The 17,256-nt window shown below is 39.5% G+C and overlaps 1 pseudogene; it reads left to right on the top strand.

Annotated features, from left to right (window-relative positions):
- The window catches only part of LOC129082160 (protein SET-like), a 120,597-nt pseudogene extending 105,106 nt beyond the window's left edge, over window positions 1–15,491 (top strand).
- Window positions 15,492–17,256: the final 1,765 nt, after the last annotated feature.

The raw sequence follows: 17,256 nt of genomic DNA, 5'->3' as shown, positions 1-17,256 counted from the left end.
GCCTTCCATGAGTCTACTGTCTGTGTCTGACTCCTCCTTGGGGCATCTTGTGACCCGTTTGGTCAGGGATGGACTCATTTTTGGGATCGCTCCGCACTCTCACGACGGCTCTTTGAGCGCACTCCCAGGCACGGGAGGATCCCCTGCCTGCCTGGGGTCATGCGTGCTTGCCATAGACCCATGGGATTATTCGCGACCTCGCGTACTGGTCTGGCCCTCCTGGCCGGCGCGCTCCCAGGCACTGGTCCATTTCGGGTCGTCTATTGTGTGTTTTCCCCCCTTTTGCCTCTTTGGGTGCGTTGCTTGCCCTCGCCAAATGGAGATACGGAAATGGGAGGAAGTCAGCTCCAGGACTCTCTGGTTAATCCTGTCTCTGGTCTCTCCTCCAGGGACTGTGGGCAGCTCTATGATCCCTTCGGCTCGGTATCTACTATTTCTGTGAGCCGCTCCGCAATTGCGATCTGGGCAGGTCAATTTACACCTGCCCTTGCTGCTCTGTGCACTCCCTCGCAGGTCATATTGGTGCCAATCTGTGGGAGGCCTTGCTGGCTGGTGCAAGCATTCGCCTGCCTGCGCGGGTGACACACACGCTCACCAACCCTCGCCGGCCACTCGGCCAAGTGTGTTCCCTTGCACTGGGTGGTTTTGGGGTGTCTATGTGTGCTTCGCGGCTTTTGACTCTTTGGGTATGTGGCCTCTTCCCGCACAATGGAGACTACAGCAAGGAGAAGGAGTCGGGACTCCCCAGTTTCTCCTCCCATTCTTTCCCCAACGCCTCCGTTTCCAGTCTCTCCTCAGGGGTCTCTGGGCAGTTCTGACCCCTTCGGCCAAGGATCCACCACCTATGCGGACTGCGTTTCAATCGCAGGCAGTCTGGTTCTTGCGCGCCCTTCTTCTGCCTCTTTGGGGGTGCACCTTTCCAGTCCACAATGGAGACTATGGAATGGTGAGGGAGTCGGGACTCCCCGGTTCCTCCTCCTGTTCTTTCCCCCAACGCCTCCATCTCCAGTCTTTCCTTAAGGCTCTCCCAGCCAGTCTGCACTCAACCCCCCAGCTCACATGCACAAACTGTGTGCAGAGTGCGCAAAAAGCAGGTTAATTGATTTTCTTATGCCTGAGTGCGATGGTAGTTGCAGAGTGGGAGGTGTGTTATCACCGGGGCTCCATCTGCCGTCCTCTCAGTCTCTTCACAAAGTTTTCCTCACCAGTCTTTTCCCAGCCACCAGCCCACCCTGCTGCCGCCTCTACCCAGAGATCAAGGAGGGTGGCTGCCACTGCAATTTTTGCGTTGGCCCTTTAAATATCTCTTTGCATCCCCAGCCACCTGTCTCTGGCAGATAGCACCCCGAAGCTTTTCGGGGTTGCATTTTGTTTGTATTTTCTTGGTTTTACCTGCTGTAGTTTAGGGGTCCCTGTTTTTGATTCAGAACCCGTTCTTCTCGGGGGGAGCTAACTGGCCGTTTCAATATCCCTATGGTGCCAGTGCCTGTGGGCACCCAGCCCACCCTCTCGAACCTCCACTACACTTCTCACCCGTTGGGATGTGTGAGAGTCGAATCCACTGTCTGCGGCTCCAAGGCTCCTCTCCCACTATTGTTCCATTGTTTTCCAGGTGATTACTCCAGTATTTATTTCCAATTCCAGTTTGGTCTTGGGAGGAGGTCAGCATGACTCCCATTCACTCCTCCACCATATTAATCTCTCTCTAGAGTATTATTTGAATGTCCAACTTACTTTTGGTTTAAAAACACTGGATGAGTAATGGTGACAGAAATCAAAGCAGAAAGAACATTCACTCTAAATATTCATACAGGGTATTTTTTCCAGTATTAAACTGAGTGCCAGAGCTTTACACTCTCAGGATTAGGATGAACCAGCAATAACCTCTCAGCTCCTGATCCTCTCCCACAGGACAGGCCCAGAAAGAAAGCTGCTCTAGATTTAAAAATATTAGGATAATGAAAAGGAAGGGGAACGAAACAGTCCTGAGAAGATGTGGTCACAAACCTACCCTTACATAGAATACACCCCAGGAATATATAGCATAGATTCACAATGAATTGGGTTTGAAGTGCTCTCCAATTGATGCCCCTAAACGGCAGGCAGAGGGAACAAAGAAAACTTATTACAAGCCTCAGGGAATATCCACAAATAATTTTTAAGGGTAACAACCAGTAAAACAGTTGAAATTAATCAGGCAAATAGGGATTTTTTTTAAAAATCAGATGTGGACAACTTAAATTACATTACTTGGTATCTTGATGAATATTATTATAAATCGACATGAGTTCATAATGGTATCCTAACTCTTAATGCATAAATTGTGTAATGATGTAAATCTCATGATCACCATCTTTATATTTACCTACAAAAAGTAAAAAACAAATGTTGCTTAATAATTATGTATCACAGAAGTAGTTGCATTGTTATATGTTTTTTTGGAAAGTGTTGAAGGTTAGCTACAGCCACTCTGATACTAATTACACAGAACAGTGGTTGGCTTTAATATAATGTTTAATGTTTCTAAAATAGAAATCTACACTTGGTATATAAACAGATATTTCCAATAATAGCTATACAGAATATTTGTCTCAATTATTTTTTTTGTTCCATAATATTTAGAAAAGATTAAAATAGAAATCCATTTTTCATTTTCTAAATTCCAGTGTAGCTAGAGCAGAAAACAAAACCAAACAATTAAAGTGACAATAATGGAGCCTTCACTCAAATCCAAAATGGTTACTATAGTAACTTAAATTTGGAGCACTATAATAAAAGTCGAATGAAAAAATATCATCAAATGCTGTATTAACCTTTTGAGGTATGGAGAGGGAAGTTGCTGTTTGATCTTTGAAAGAGTAGGTTGCTGTTGAAGATTCTAAGATGACTGAATTTGTCTTGGCTCCTTTCTCTTTTATATAAATATAGAAACCTGTGGCTTCAAGCATTAATTACAAGGGAAGGGAACTATTAGTTTTGCTTGTATCAATCATTCTAAGATTGATGACAATCACTTTATACAAGCAACTTGTAATTACCTAAGGGGATGGAGGGCAGAAGAGATTAATATTTTTTAAAGATTTTGTTTATTTATTTTTAGAGAGAGGAAGGGAAGGAGAAAGAGAGGGAGAGCAACATCAATGTGTGGTTTTCTCTCACGCATCCTCTGCCAGGCACCTAGCCTGCAACTCAGGCATGTGCCCTACGATAGGAATTGAACTGGCGATGCTTTGGTTTGCAGGCCGGTGCTCAATCCACTGAGCCACACCAACTAGGTCTCTCATGGAATTAATCTGATGCTTCCTTTCTCTACTTTCTTCATCACCTATGTGGCCTTAAGCAGCCTGTTCAAGACTACCAGGGATCTACTATCTGTGACTGACTTCTTAGGTTGTTAATCTAGTCACTATGCACTCAGCAGTCAGGCTTAAGTGCCAGAGGTGGGGCAGAGTCTCTCCTGGGGTCCAGGCTATTTTTTCCCTCAGGCTGCTGCCCCTCAGAGGGGAGAGGTTTGCCTGAGCACTGATGGCTCCTGCAGTATGGGGGATGACTCAGCACTGGGACTGAAGTGTCTACTCTCTCAGTTCTCTCTCCAAAGCCTCTATCCTCAATATCTCCTCAAGAATCTCTAGTCCACTCTGCCCCTCCTTCTTTGCCAGAGCCCAGGGTAAGTGGCTGTAAATGAAAATTTGTGTGTTGGCCCTTTAAACAGTTCTTTGTATCTCCAGCCGTCCATTTCTGGCACAGAGAAACCCTGCTGCTTTTCGCAGCTGGATGCTATTTATGTACTTTTTGGGCTCTGATAGTCTAGGCTAGGGGTTCCAGCTTAGGGTTTAGACCCTACACTTCTCAGAGGGATCCAACAGGCCACTTAAATATCCCTCTGGCACTTCAGCTGCTCCCCTTGGCAATCAGCCAGCCCTCTCAAGCCTCCACCCCACTCCATTCTCTACCGGTCACATTGTGCTGAAGCTGTTTCTTCTGTCTGTCCATGGTTAAGGCTTCTCTCTTGCTGTTGTTCAGTTGTTTTTTTTTTTTTGTTGTTGTTGTTGTTGTTCAGGATAATTTCTCCATAGTTTAGTTGTAATTCCAGATTGGTCCTGGGAGGAGGTTAGCATAAGTTCCACTCACTCCTCTGCCATCTTGGATCTTTCCCAGTTCTAATGTCTTATTTAAATTATGAAAATAAAAAAAACCCTTGAACCTTGTGAGTACTTACTTATAAATATGTTCCTTTATACCTTTATTGTATCTACCATATTGCACCATTGGCCATGCCTTCAATTTATATCAGTAAGTGTGCTTGTTGACATAGTTAAAATAAGAACAATAAAAAAGTGAATATCTCACTGATGCATGCATAATTCTTATTCTGATGACGTTTTTGAAATCCATGGCATTACTACATGTATTTCTTTTCTCATTTCCATAATGACAAAATAACAATAATAGTGAATGCCTGGAATATTAACTATGTTGTGCTAATGAGTTTAATTACCTAAAAAACTCTAATGACTCTTGACAGTATTTTCTGAGTAGTTCATTCATTTTTGTTGTTAAGATCATACCTGAAATGCCTGATGATGTGACACCTATGTGTAAAATTATCATTCTGGGGAAAATTTCATAGAAAAACTGGCTTGTACATTTGGAGGGGTCCTTTGAGTTTATTGCCTCTTTTACTGAAGAAAGATGCATCCTTTCACTAAGTACAGTGTCAAAAATGTTCATATGACAAGAAATACTCCCTACCATATATAAAATGTGAACTGAATTTGAAAACAGAGGTTCACATTAATACTGTCATATCAGTACCCTATCCTGAAGCCCACCACAAGGAAAGAAATTACATTGTAAGATCAGTGATAGAATGATAAATCCATTTATTTCTGGTTTACTGCCAATTTAAGAAACTAGCCACCAAAGTAGTCCCCAATGATGCTCACCTTCTGGAAATCACAATCCCCTCTCAGGTTGTACCAGAGTTGGTCTATGTGACCAATATGATATGGGAGAAGTGATAATATGTGAATTTTAAACTCAAGTAACAAAAGACTATGACTTTTGTCTTAGCCCTTATTTCTCAGAGCACTCACATTGGGGGAGCCAGGCTGTGCTCTAAGCATCCCTATGGAGAGGTCCTAGTGGAAAGGAACTGAAGCCTCCTGCCAACAGCCATGTGAGTGAACCATCTTGTAAGAGAATTGTACAGTCCTAGCCAAGTCTCCAGAAACTTCAGTCCTGGCTGATAACTTGACTGCAACCTAATGAGAGACCTTGAGCAATCACCCAGCTGAATTGCATCCAAATTTCTGGCCCTCAGAAATAGTGAGATAATAAATGTTCATTGCTTTACCTCCTAAGTTTTAGAATAATTTGAAGCACAACAATATATAATTAATATAGAATGCTCTACTTCAGTATTAAGTGATAGGTTAAAATATGTTTTTCAGAGTGTGCCTTCATTGATCTTTTACTACCTATCTATACCTAGCATAAAATTAAGCTTATTCTCAGAAAAAAAATGTAATTGTTTCTAACTAATTTTGCAAATAAAATTACTATGTAATCAACCCCAATTTATCAATAAATAAATAGTGTGGAGGAATAAAAAGGGTAAGGGGAAACTATTATTGATTAAAATAGATAAGAAGCATATCAACAAATTCAATATGTAAATTTTATTGGATCTTAATTCAAACAAACCATATGTAAAATGAGATGTTTGAGATTACTGGAGAAAAGTGAACACAAACCTATTAGATGATATTAATGAATTGCTTTTATTTTTCTTGAGAAGATAATTTTATTGTAGTTATAATTTTAAAGTCTTATCTCTTAAGGGTATATAATGAAGTGAATATAGTTGAAATGGCATCATAGCTGAGATTTTGGACATGCTTCAACACAAACAGAATGAAATGTTGATGGAAAGGGTATGGGTGAACCAAGCATGTCATAATTGTGATAATAGTTGAAAGCTGTATGATGGGTACATGAGGATTCATTATACCTATCTGTCTGAAATTTTCTATAATAAAAAAAATTTAAGAATACTGAACATCATACATTTCATTTAAAACTTATATGGGAATATGAAATTGTATTTTTTTCTTTTTTTTAAATTTATTTACTTTTTAAATACATTTGTCTCTGCCTCCCCCCCACCTCTTTCCCTTGCCCCCTCCCTCCTCCCCTCCCTCAGCTCTTCCCCTTTGGTTTTGTCCATGAATCCTTGCTATATGTTCCTTGACTTTCCCCTTCCCTTCCCTTTCCCTGCCCCCCCTTCCCTCTTGTCTCTGTTGATTTCTTTTCCTTTCAGTGTTGCTGGTCATATTTGCCTTGCTTCTTTGCATTGTTGGTTAGGTTCCGCTTATAGGTGAGATCATATGATATTACTCTTTCACCCCCGGGCTAATTTCACTTATTTATCTTTGGAAAATATGACACATTTCTAAAATTTCTCCCAATGAAAATCTAACTTTAAGATATTTCAAGGGTGAAAAATTTTACAGTGACAATCCGAAGTCCAAGAAATTGTCTTTTACATCATAAATAATTGTATTCATTTATTTTGAAAAAAAGTATAATTATAGTAAAAAATAAACAAAAAGGCTTAGGGCAAAATGGCATAAGAAGATCACAATTTGTCATATCTCCCCTGCTTCAAACACATTGCAATTCTACTGTAGATGTATAGATAAAAATAAGGAGACAACTAAGCTCTAAAACATCTCTGTGGATCCAAAATTAAACAAAAATAAAAATGATAGGGAGTCCTGGAGCCACTGGCCTGCTAGTTCTAGATCTCAGAAACAAACTAGGAATGGCCAGATGTTTGCTTCCAGTGGGGTAACATGGCCTAAAAGGGCTATAGAAATAATAAGGGAAATTAGCAAGGTTAATTGTTAAAACCAAGATTTGGCATGGATTTATCATGCTCAAGAAAGGAGGCTAAAAACCAAAAAGAACAACTACCTGCAGATACAACTAAAAGAAGCTACAAGTCTGGTGAGGTGAGAAGCCAATATGGCCTCTCTTTTTGTCCAGTAATTTTAGAGACTAGTCTGACCAAGATTTTGAATATGTTTAGAATACTAAAAGAGGGATAGGGGTGGGCAAGAGAGAGAGATAGAGAAAGAGAGGGAGAGAGAGAGAAAGGAAGATAGGTGAAATCATATTTATCAAAAACAGTTAATTAGGGAGTAAAAACAAGAAGAATTGAAATATGAATAAGCAAATGTGTAAAAGAATAAACCAGAAATTCTAGAAATAAAATGTCTAATCTTTAATCAACATAAACATAAGTCAATAGAGAGGCTGAATAGTAAAATAATTTATTGAATTAGAAAGTAAAATACCATATGATCTCACCTATAAGCGGAACCTAACCAACAATGAAAAGATGCAAGGAAAATATGACCAGCAACACTGAAAGGAAAAGAAATCAACAGAGACAAGAGGGAAGGAGGGGGGGCAGAGAAAGGGAAGGGAAGGGGAAAGTCAAGGAACATATAGCAAGGACTCATGGACAAAACCAAAGGGGAAGAGCTGAGGGAGGGAAGGAGGAAGGGGGCAAGGGAAAGTGGTGGGGGGGGAGGCAGAGACAAATGTATTTAAAAAGTAAATAAATAAATAAGTAAGTTAAAAAAAAAGAAAGAAAGTGATACTGAAAAATTCACCTGATATGAAGCATAAAGACACAAAGAGAAGAAAAACATGGCCAAGATATGGACACTAGATTGAGAGACCACAACATCTCTTTAATAGAAGTTCCAGGAAAAAAAAAAAGAGAAAGAATTATGTAGAATCAATATTTGTAGCATTTATGACTGAAGTTTTTCCAAAATCTAAAGGCACAAATATTTAGATGGCAAGTACACTCTGAGTATTAAGTAAGACAAGTATAAATAAATCTATATCTAGACAAATAGTAACTAAAAAGCATAACATCAAATACAAAAGTAAAGTAATACAAGTTATCAAAAGAACAATATACTACCTTAAATAGGAACACAAATCAAGCTGAGCATCTTTTTCCCTGGCAACAATAAAGTAATAACAGGGAAAAAAGTATAATTTTAATGTATTAAGAGTAAAAAGTGTTCTTTTCACTTAAACTACCATTCAAGAATGATAACCAAGGAAGAAGGACGGGAGGGAGGAAGGGAGGGAAGGAAAAGAAAGGAAGAAAACAGAACCTAGAATGAAAGCATTGGATAGAAAAACACAAGGCTGGATTTTTCTCAGAGCTTCTTCCACCCGTGCAACTTCCCTTCAGTCAGATTCTCTGACTTATCTCCAGCATAGCTCCCAAACACCAGGCTTCGCTCCTACCCCTAACAAAAGCTGAGACTTCCTCCTGCCCCCAAGCTGGAGAAGAAGTCAATTTCTTAGGACTTGCCAAAGAAAGAAAAAGAACAGCAAGAAGCAATTGAACATATTGATGAAGTATAAAATTAAATAGATTTAATGAACAAGCCAGTGAGAAGATTTTGAAAGCAGAACAGAAATATAATGAACTCTGCCAACCATATTTTTCAGAAGAGGTCACAATTAATTGCCAAAATCACAAATTTTGGGGTAACAACATTTGTCAACCATCCAAAAGTGTCTGCACTGCTCCGGGAAGAGGTGCTGCATTATTTGACAAGAGTTGAACTGACAGAATTTGAAGATATTAAATCAGGTTACAGAATAGATTTATATTTTGATGAAAATCCTTCAAAAATAAAGTTCACTTCAAAGGATTTCATTAGAATAAGAATGGTGATCCATCTTCAAAGCCGACTGAAAACAAATGGAAATCTGGAAAGGATTTGATGAAATGTACAAGTCAAACAGAATAAAGCCAGCAGGAAGAGGGAGCATGAGGAACCAGAGTGCTTTTTTACCTGGTTTACTGACCGTTCTGATGCTGGTACAGATGAGTTAGGAGAAGTCATCAAAGATGATATTTGGCCAAATCCATTACAGTGCTACTTGGTCCCTGATATTGATGATGAAAAAGGGGAAAGAAAAGATGATGATGAAGAATAAGAAGGGTTGGGAGACAAGGGGCAATATGGCAGAGGAGTGAGTGGAAGTCACACAGAACTCCTCCCAGGACCAAACTGGAATTGCAAGTAAATTGTGGAGAAATCACCTGGAAAACAAAGGAATGATAGCGAGAGAGGAGCCTTGGAGCCTCAGGCAGACAGTGGAATCAGCTTTCCGCACAACCTAATGGGTGAGAAGTACGGTGGAGGCTCAAGAGGGTGGGCTGGGCTGGGCACCCACAGCCACCAGCACCAGAGGGATATTGAAATTGCCAGTTGGATTCTCCTAAGAAGAATAGGGTCTGAATCATGAGTGGAGACCCCTAGCCTACAGCACCAGAACCAAAAAAAAAGCACACAGACAAAAGACAGCTGCAAAAAGCATAGTGGTGCTCTCTGCCAGAGACAGGCAGCTGGAGACGCAAAGAGACATTTAAAGGGCCAATGCAAAAATTTGCAGTGGCAGCCACCTACCTTGGTCTCTGGGAAGAAGTGAGGACAGAGTGGGCTGGAGACGCCTGAAAAGAGATTGGTGAGAAAAGCTTTGGGGAGAGAACTGAGACAGTGGACACTGGGGACCCAGTGATGACTCACCTCCCACTCCACAGCTTCCATCTTGTCAGACATAAAGGGCACAATAGCCTTACCCTCAGGAGGCTCAGCACCAGCCAGGAGTGGCATGCAGGCCTGGATGATGAATACAGAGTGGCCAACACATATAGTAGATCCCTGGCTAAAGGGGACACAGCACTGTCTAGAAATGTTTGAGGACAGACTGGAGATGGAGGTATTAGGGAGAGAAGAGAGGGAGTAGCAGAGGCGGGGATCCCAGTGCTGCTCCTCCCCCATACCACAGTGTCCATCTCGATCAGGCAGGCCACGCCCCAGAGAGGCATCAGTGCAAAAGGACACAATAGCCCTGCCCTCAGTATGCTCTACCCTGGCCAGGAGCTGTGAGCGGGCCTGGGTGCTGAATGCAGAGTGGCCGACACAGAAAGTGGATCCTTGGCTAATGGGGACACACAGCTATCTAGAGACGCTTGAGGAGAGACTGGAAATGGAAGCATCAGGGAGAAAACTGAGGGAGTAGCCAGGAGGATACGTTGCTGATGTCTCCCTCAATTCTCAGCTTCCATATTGCCCAGGCAGTCCACTCCCTTGAGTGGTATCGGTCTGTAAGGACACAATAGCCCCTCTCTCAGGAGGCATTGTCTTGCCCTGTGGTGCCTAACCCTGACGGTTGAGGGCAGAGTGACTAGATTAACAATTTTAGGAAACAGACACAGACTGTAGATTCCTGGAAGACTCAAACAAACTACCAAAGGTCAGACGAGGTCAACACCTGACATCATCAGAGGGAGACCGTAAAGGGAAAAAAAAGACAAACCCGTTTACTACCACAGAAATTTACACCACAAAGTGAGAAATTCAAAGCAGATCCATTTAAGGATCAGAAGCAGAAAAGAAGACTCTCACAAATAATAGGAAGAAAAAGAAACACCCCACAAATGAGGGGAAAGGAGGAATCCCTACAGAGAAAACTAAATGAAATAGAGGCAAGTAAACTATCAGATATGAATTCAAAACAATGGTTCTAAGGAAGCACAATGAGCTCAGCGAGCACAAATAATAATATGAAAAAATACAGGGAAACTATGAGGAACGTACTGCAAGCTATACCAACATGAAAAAGGACATAGAAACTATCAGTGAGAGACAAGAGGAAATGAAGAATACCATTTCTAAATTGAAGAACATAATAGAAGAAATCAAAAGCAGGCTAGATGAAACAGAGGATCGAATCAGTAAGCTGGAGAACAAGGTAGAAAAAGCTCCCAGAAAGAAGCAGAAATGGAAAAAAGACACAAAAAAAATGAAGAGGCACTTAGGGAAATGCAAGACAACCTGAAACGTAGTAATATCCATATAATAAGGATACCAGAAGGAGAAGAAAAGGAAGAAAGGTGAGAGAACTTCTTTGAAAAAGTAACGATGGAAAATTTCCCTAATTGGAGGAGAGAAAAAGTCACAAAAGTCCACGAAGCACAGAGGGCTCCATTCAAGAGGAACCAAATGAGGCCCACCCCAAGACTCATCATTATTTAAATAGCAAATATCAAAGACAAAGAAAGAATCTTAAAGTCAGAAAGTGAGAAAGAGGTAGTAACGTACAGCCCCCATATGGTTTGCAGCTCATTTCTCAACAGAAACACTACAAGCAAGAAGGGAATGGCAAGAAATATTCCAAGTAATGGAAAGCGAAGGCCTGCAACCGAGACTGCTCTACATAGCAAGGCTCTCAATTAAAATGGCAGGTGAAATAAGGAGTTTTCCAGACAAAAGACGGCTAAAGGAATACATCTCCACCAAATCAGCACTACAAGATATGCTAAAGGGACTGGCTTAAGAAGATGAAGAGATAGAGTGAGAAAGAGAAGAACACAGGTACAAAGGGAAAAAATGGATAAGTACCTATCAATAATAACTTCAACTGAATATGGATTAAAGACTCCAATTAAAAAACACAGGATAGCTGAATGGATAAGAAAACATGACCCACACATATGTTGCCTACAAGAGACCCACCTCAGAACAAAGGACCTACACAGATTGAAAGTAAAGGGATGGAACAAAAACATTCCAAGGAAATGGACATAAAAAAAGCAGGGGTAGCAATACTTATATGAGACAAAATAGATTTCAAAGCAAAGGCTGTAAAAAGAGACCCAGAAGGACACTTTATAATACTCAAGGAAAGAATCCATCAAGAAAACATAAACATTGTAAACCTATATACACCCAACATAGGAGCACTCAAATACATAAAGAAAATCATGGAGGACTTCAAGAAAGATACAGGCAGCAACACACTAATAGTAGGGGATTTTAACACCCCATTGTCAAAAATGGATAGACCTTCCAAACAAAACACAAAAAAGGATATTGTGGAACTGAATGATGCATTAGATCGAAAGGATTTAACTGACATATATAGAAACTTTCATCCCAATGAAGCAAATTTCATATTCTTTCATATTCACATAGAAAATTTTCAAAGATACACCACACAATAGGCCACAAAACAAGCCTCAACAAATTAAAGAAAATTGAAATAATAACACACATTTTCTAGGACAACAATTGCTTGAAACTGGAAACCAACTTCAAGGAATAACCTCAAAATCTTTCAAACTCATGGAGACTGAATAGCACACTATTAAACAATGAATGGGTCAAGAAAGAGATGAGAAGAAATCAAAAAGTTTCTGGAAACAAATGAAAATGTGGCCCTATGGGACACAGCGAAAGCAGTCCTGAGAAGGAAGTTTGTAGCAACACAGGCCTGCCTAAAAAGATAGAAACATTTAAATTAAGACCTAACCCTATAACATCAAGAATGGAAGAAACAACAACAAATAAATCCTAGAGCAAGTAGAAGGAAGGAAACATTCAAGATCAAAGCAGAATTGAATGACATAGAGACTAAAAGAACAATTCAAAAGATCAACCAATCCAGGAGCTTATTCTTTGAAATGACAAACATCAACAAGCCTTTAAAGAGACTCATCAAGAAAAAAAGAGAAAGGACCAAAATAAATAACATCAGAAATGAAAGAGGAGAAATAAAAACAGATATCACAGAAATATAAAGGATTGTCAGAAACTACTATGAACAATTATATGCCAAGAAATTTGAAAATCTTGATGAAATGCACAAAATCCTAGAAAAGTATCCAAGATTAGGGAAGACTCCCAAACTCTTTTTACGAGGCCAGCATCACCCTAATCAAGGAAAATACACTAAGGAAAGAAAACTATGGGCCAATATCGCTTCTGAACATAAATGCTAAAATCCTCAACAAAATATTGGCAAAGCTCATCCAGCAATACATTCAAAGGATCATCCACCATTATCAAGGGGAATCCATCCCAGGGATTCAAGGATGGTTCAATATTCACAAGTCAATAAACATAATATATCATATAACCAAAAGACAAAAACCACATGATCATCTCAATAGATGCAGAAAAAGCAGTTGATAAGGTACAGTACCCATTTATGATAAAAACCCTCAGCAAATTGGGAAAAAAGGGGGCATATCTCAACATAATACAGGCCATATATGAAAAACCTACAGCCAACATCATGCTCAATGGGCAAAAATTAAAAGCTTCTCCTCTAAGCTCGGGAACATGACAAGGATGTCTGCTTTCACCACATCTATTCAACAGAGTATTGGAAGTCCTAGCCATGGTGGTCAGACAAGAAAAAGGGATAAATGGCATCCAAATTGGACAAGGGGAAGTAAAACTATCACTGTTTGCATATGACATGATAGTGTACATAGAAAACCCCATAGACTCCAACCAAAAATCTCCTTGACCTAATAAGTGAATTTGGCAAAACAGCAGGATACAAAGCCAATATTCAGAAATGGAAGGCATTTTTATACTCCAACAATTAAGTATCAGAAGCAGAAATAAGGAAAAAAATCCCATTTGCTATAGCAACAAGAAAAATAAAGTACCTAGGAATAAATTTAACCAAGGAGGTAAAAGATCTGAACAGTGCAGAAGGCTATACAACACTGAAGAAAGAAATTAAGGAAGACACAAATAAATGGAAGCATATATCGTGTTCATGGATTCGAAGAATTAACATCATCAAAATGTCCGTACTACCCAAAGCAATGTATATATTCAGTACAATCCCTATTAAAATACCAGTGACATATTTCACACAGAACACACATTTCAAAAATGTATATGGAACCATAAACAACCCCGAATAGCCACAGAAATTTTGAGAAAGAATAACAAAGTTGAAGGAATCACAATACCGGACATCAAAATATATTACAAAGCCACTGTAATCAAAACAGTCTTCTACTGGCACAAGAACAGACCCATAGACCAGTGGAACAGAATAGAAAGCCCAGAAATAAACCCATGTCTCTATGGTCAATTAATATTTGACAAAAGGAGCAGAAGCATAAATTGGAGTAAAAATAGCCTCTTCAACAAATGGTGTTGGGAGAGCTAGACAGCAACATGTAAAAAATTACAATTTGATCACCAACTGACACCATACACAAAAATAAACTCAAAATGGATAAAAGACTTAAATATAAGTCGTGATACCATAAAAGTCCTAGAGGAGAACATAGGCAAGAAAGCCTCAGATATCCCATGCAGCAATATTTTGACAGATATGTGCCCTAAAGCAAGGGACATAAAGAAAAGAATAAACAAGTGGGACCTCATCAAAATAAGAAGTTTCTGCATGGCTAAAGGACATCATCCAAATGAAAAGGGAGCCAAGTGTAAGAGAAAATATATTTACCAATTATACATCAGATAGGGATTTGATCTCCAAAATATATAAAGAACTCACCCAACTCCACTCCAAGAAGAGAAACAATCTAATTAACAAGTGGGCAAACGATCTGGACAGAGATTTCTCCAAGAAAGAGATACAGAAGGCACAGAGTCAAATATGAAAGGATGCTCAGCATCACTAGCCATCAGAGAAATGCAAATTAAACCACGATGAGATACCACTTCACACAGGTCAGAATGGCCATGATAAACAGATCAACAAACAACAGGTGCAGGAGAGGCTGTGGAGAAAAGGGAATTCTGGTACATTGTTGGTGGGAATGTAGAGTGGTGCAGCCACTGTGGAAAAGAGTTTGGACTCTCCTCAAATGCTAAAAATGGAACTGCTTTTTGACCCAGTGATTTCACTGCAGGAATTATACCCTAAGAATCCCAAAACACCAATTCCAAAGGACCTTTGCACCCCAATGTTCATGGCAGCACAATTGACAATAGCCAAGTGCTGGGAGCAACCTAAGTGCCCATCAGTAAATTAATGGAACAAAGAAACTATGGGACATTTACACAGTGGAATACTATGTAGCAGAATGAAAGAAAGAAGAAAGAAAAAAAGAGCTACTACCTTTCGCGACAGCATGGATGGAACTGGAGAGCATTATGCCAAGTGAAATAAGCCAGGTGGTGCAAGACAAATACCCAGTAATCTCATCTATAAGTGGAACCTAACCAATAAAGCATACAAGCAAGGAAAATATAACCAGCAACATTGAAAGAAAAAAGAAACCAACAGAATCAAGTGGAAATGAGGGAGGGGGTGCAGGGAAAGGGAAGGGAAGTATTAAGTCAAGCAACGTGTATAAAAGACCCATGGACACAGCCAAAGTGGGAAGGGATTGAGGGAGGGAGGTGGGGAATGTGTGCAGGGGAAAGTGGTGGGGGGAAGTTGGATTCAAATTTATTTGAACAGTAAAAATTAAAATTAAATAATAAAAAAATCAAAAAAGAAGAAGGGTTGAAAGCTATTGATTAAGAAGGGGATGAGGGTGAAGGTGAAAAAGATGAAGACGACGATGTGGGGAGGAAGGAGAAGAAGATGAGGGAGAAAATGAGTAGTGGAACACTGATGGATTCCAACCTTTTTTTCAAATTTTCTCCAGTCCCTGGAAGCAAGTTGCAATCTTTTTTCTGTCTTGTGCTTAGTCTCTCCTTTTGAGACCTTTTTTTCTCACCTTTAAACCATGGTTCTCACCTTATTTGGGGGTGCGGAGGAATGTACCTTGAGCAGAATACAGTGGGGAAAAAAATCTCTGCCCCTTTCTATTCGAAATTCATTTTTATCCCTTCCTGTATTTACAAAAACTTTATGGAATCAACACCACTGTGCTCTGTGGAAAAAAGAAAAATTTTCCGCTTCCTTAGCTCTTCTGGAAGATGGAAAGTGCTAGGCCCTTGTGTAGTAGTGTATAGAATTCTAGCTTTTTTTTCCTCCTTTCTCTGTGTATTGGGCTCAGAGATTACACTGTGTCTCCATGTGAATGTAGACAGTTAGCATTTACCAACATGGATCCATCTGCTTTCTCTTGTTTAAAAAAAGAAAAAAAAAACTTTTTAAAAAAGGGGTTATAGAAGGTCAGCAATGGGTGGCGTTTGAGATGTTTGGGTGGTTTAAGTGGGCATTTTGTCAACATGGCTTCTCCTCTGGCATGTTTAACTGTGATGTTTAATGGACATCTTTGCAATTTAAGATGACACTTTTAAAATAAAATTCTCTCTTAATGATGACTTGAGCCCTGCCACTCAATGGGAGAATCAGTAGAACATGTAGGATCTTATTTGGTATTGACATTTCTCCACTGTAATTGTGTTCTTGTTTGTTTTTAAATTTTCTTTTTGTTTCACTGGAAAGGAAAGGTGATGCTCAGTTTTAAACATTAAAAGTGTACAAGTTGCTTTGTCACAAAACTAAATGTACACACACACACACACACACACACACAAAACACCCACAAGATTAAACAAAGAAGTTGTCAGTAAAATGAGTTAAATTTTTATTATAAAAATAAAATATTAACTATTTTTGAGTTTTAGAAAAACATTTGATATAGCAGTATCAAAAATGAGTTAATGCATATTAAGGTCTTTGTCATCAGGAGGAAGGGAAAACCTGAATTACTTGTTAAAAAACATTGAAAAATTCAAGGATTAACTTACATTTCTACAAATGTAGCAGACAGACTAGATAACTTGAAAATTCCCCAGCCATTAAACATCTAGAAATGATGATAAAATATAATAAACATCTTGCATAGCTGTGCTCCAATAGAAGGAAAATTAATCACTAGTGAAAAAGAATGAAGAGAAAATTGAAGGCCAGAGAATTCAGCCTCTGAACTAATGCTGCACGGATGTTGAAGAATGTTGCTAGTCAACACAATATAGAAGTTGTAGTTTTAATTTACATTACCTGTTTGATCTATTTTAAGGAATTGACACATGATTATGGAGGATGGCAAGTTGAAAATCTCCAGAGGTTTCTGGTAGGCTGGAGAATCAGTGAAAAGTTGATGCTGCAATTCAAGTCCAAAGGCCAATGGGCTGAAGACCCAGGAGAGAGTCAATGTTACAATTCAAGTATTGAGGCCATCTGCTGCAAAATTCCCTCTTGCTCAGGGGAAGTTAGTGTTTGTTTTAATCAGGCATTTAACTGATTGGATAAGGCCCGCACACATTATGGAGTGTAACCTGTCTTGCCCAAAGTCCACTAAATTACGTGTTAATCTCACCCAAAAACACCCTCACAGAAACATTGAAAAAGTATGCCACATATCTGGGCACTGAGGTCCAGCCAAACAGGCACATAAAATTAACCTTTACAGTT

This window comes from Pteronotus mesoamericanus, unplaced genomic scaffold (assembly GCF_021234165.1).
Source record: "Pteronotus mesoamericanus isolate MK-2021 breed Mesoamerican mustached bat unplaced genomic scaffold, CSHL_Meso_final scaffold_12, whole genome shotgun sequence".
NCBI lineage: Eukaryota > Metazoa > Chordata > Mammalia > Chiroptera > Mormoopidae > Pteronotus > Pteronotus mesoamericanus.
Note: the sequence above shows the minus strand (reverse complement) of the source record. Positions and strands in the feature narration are given on the sequence as shown.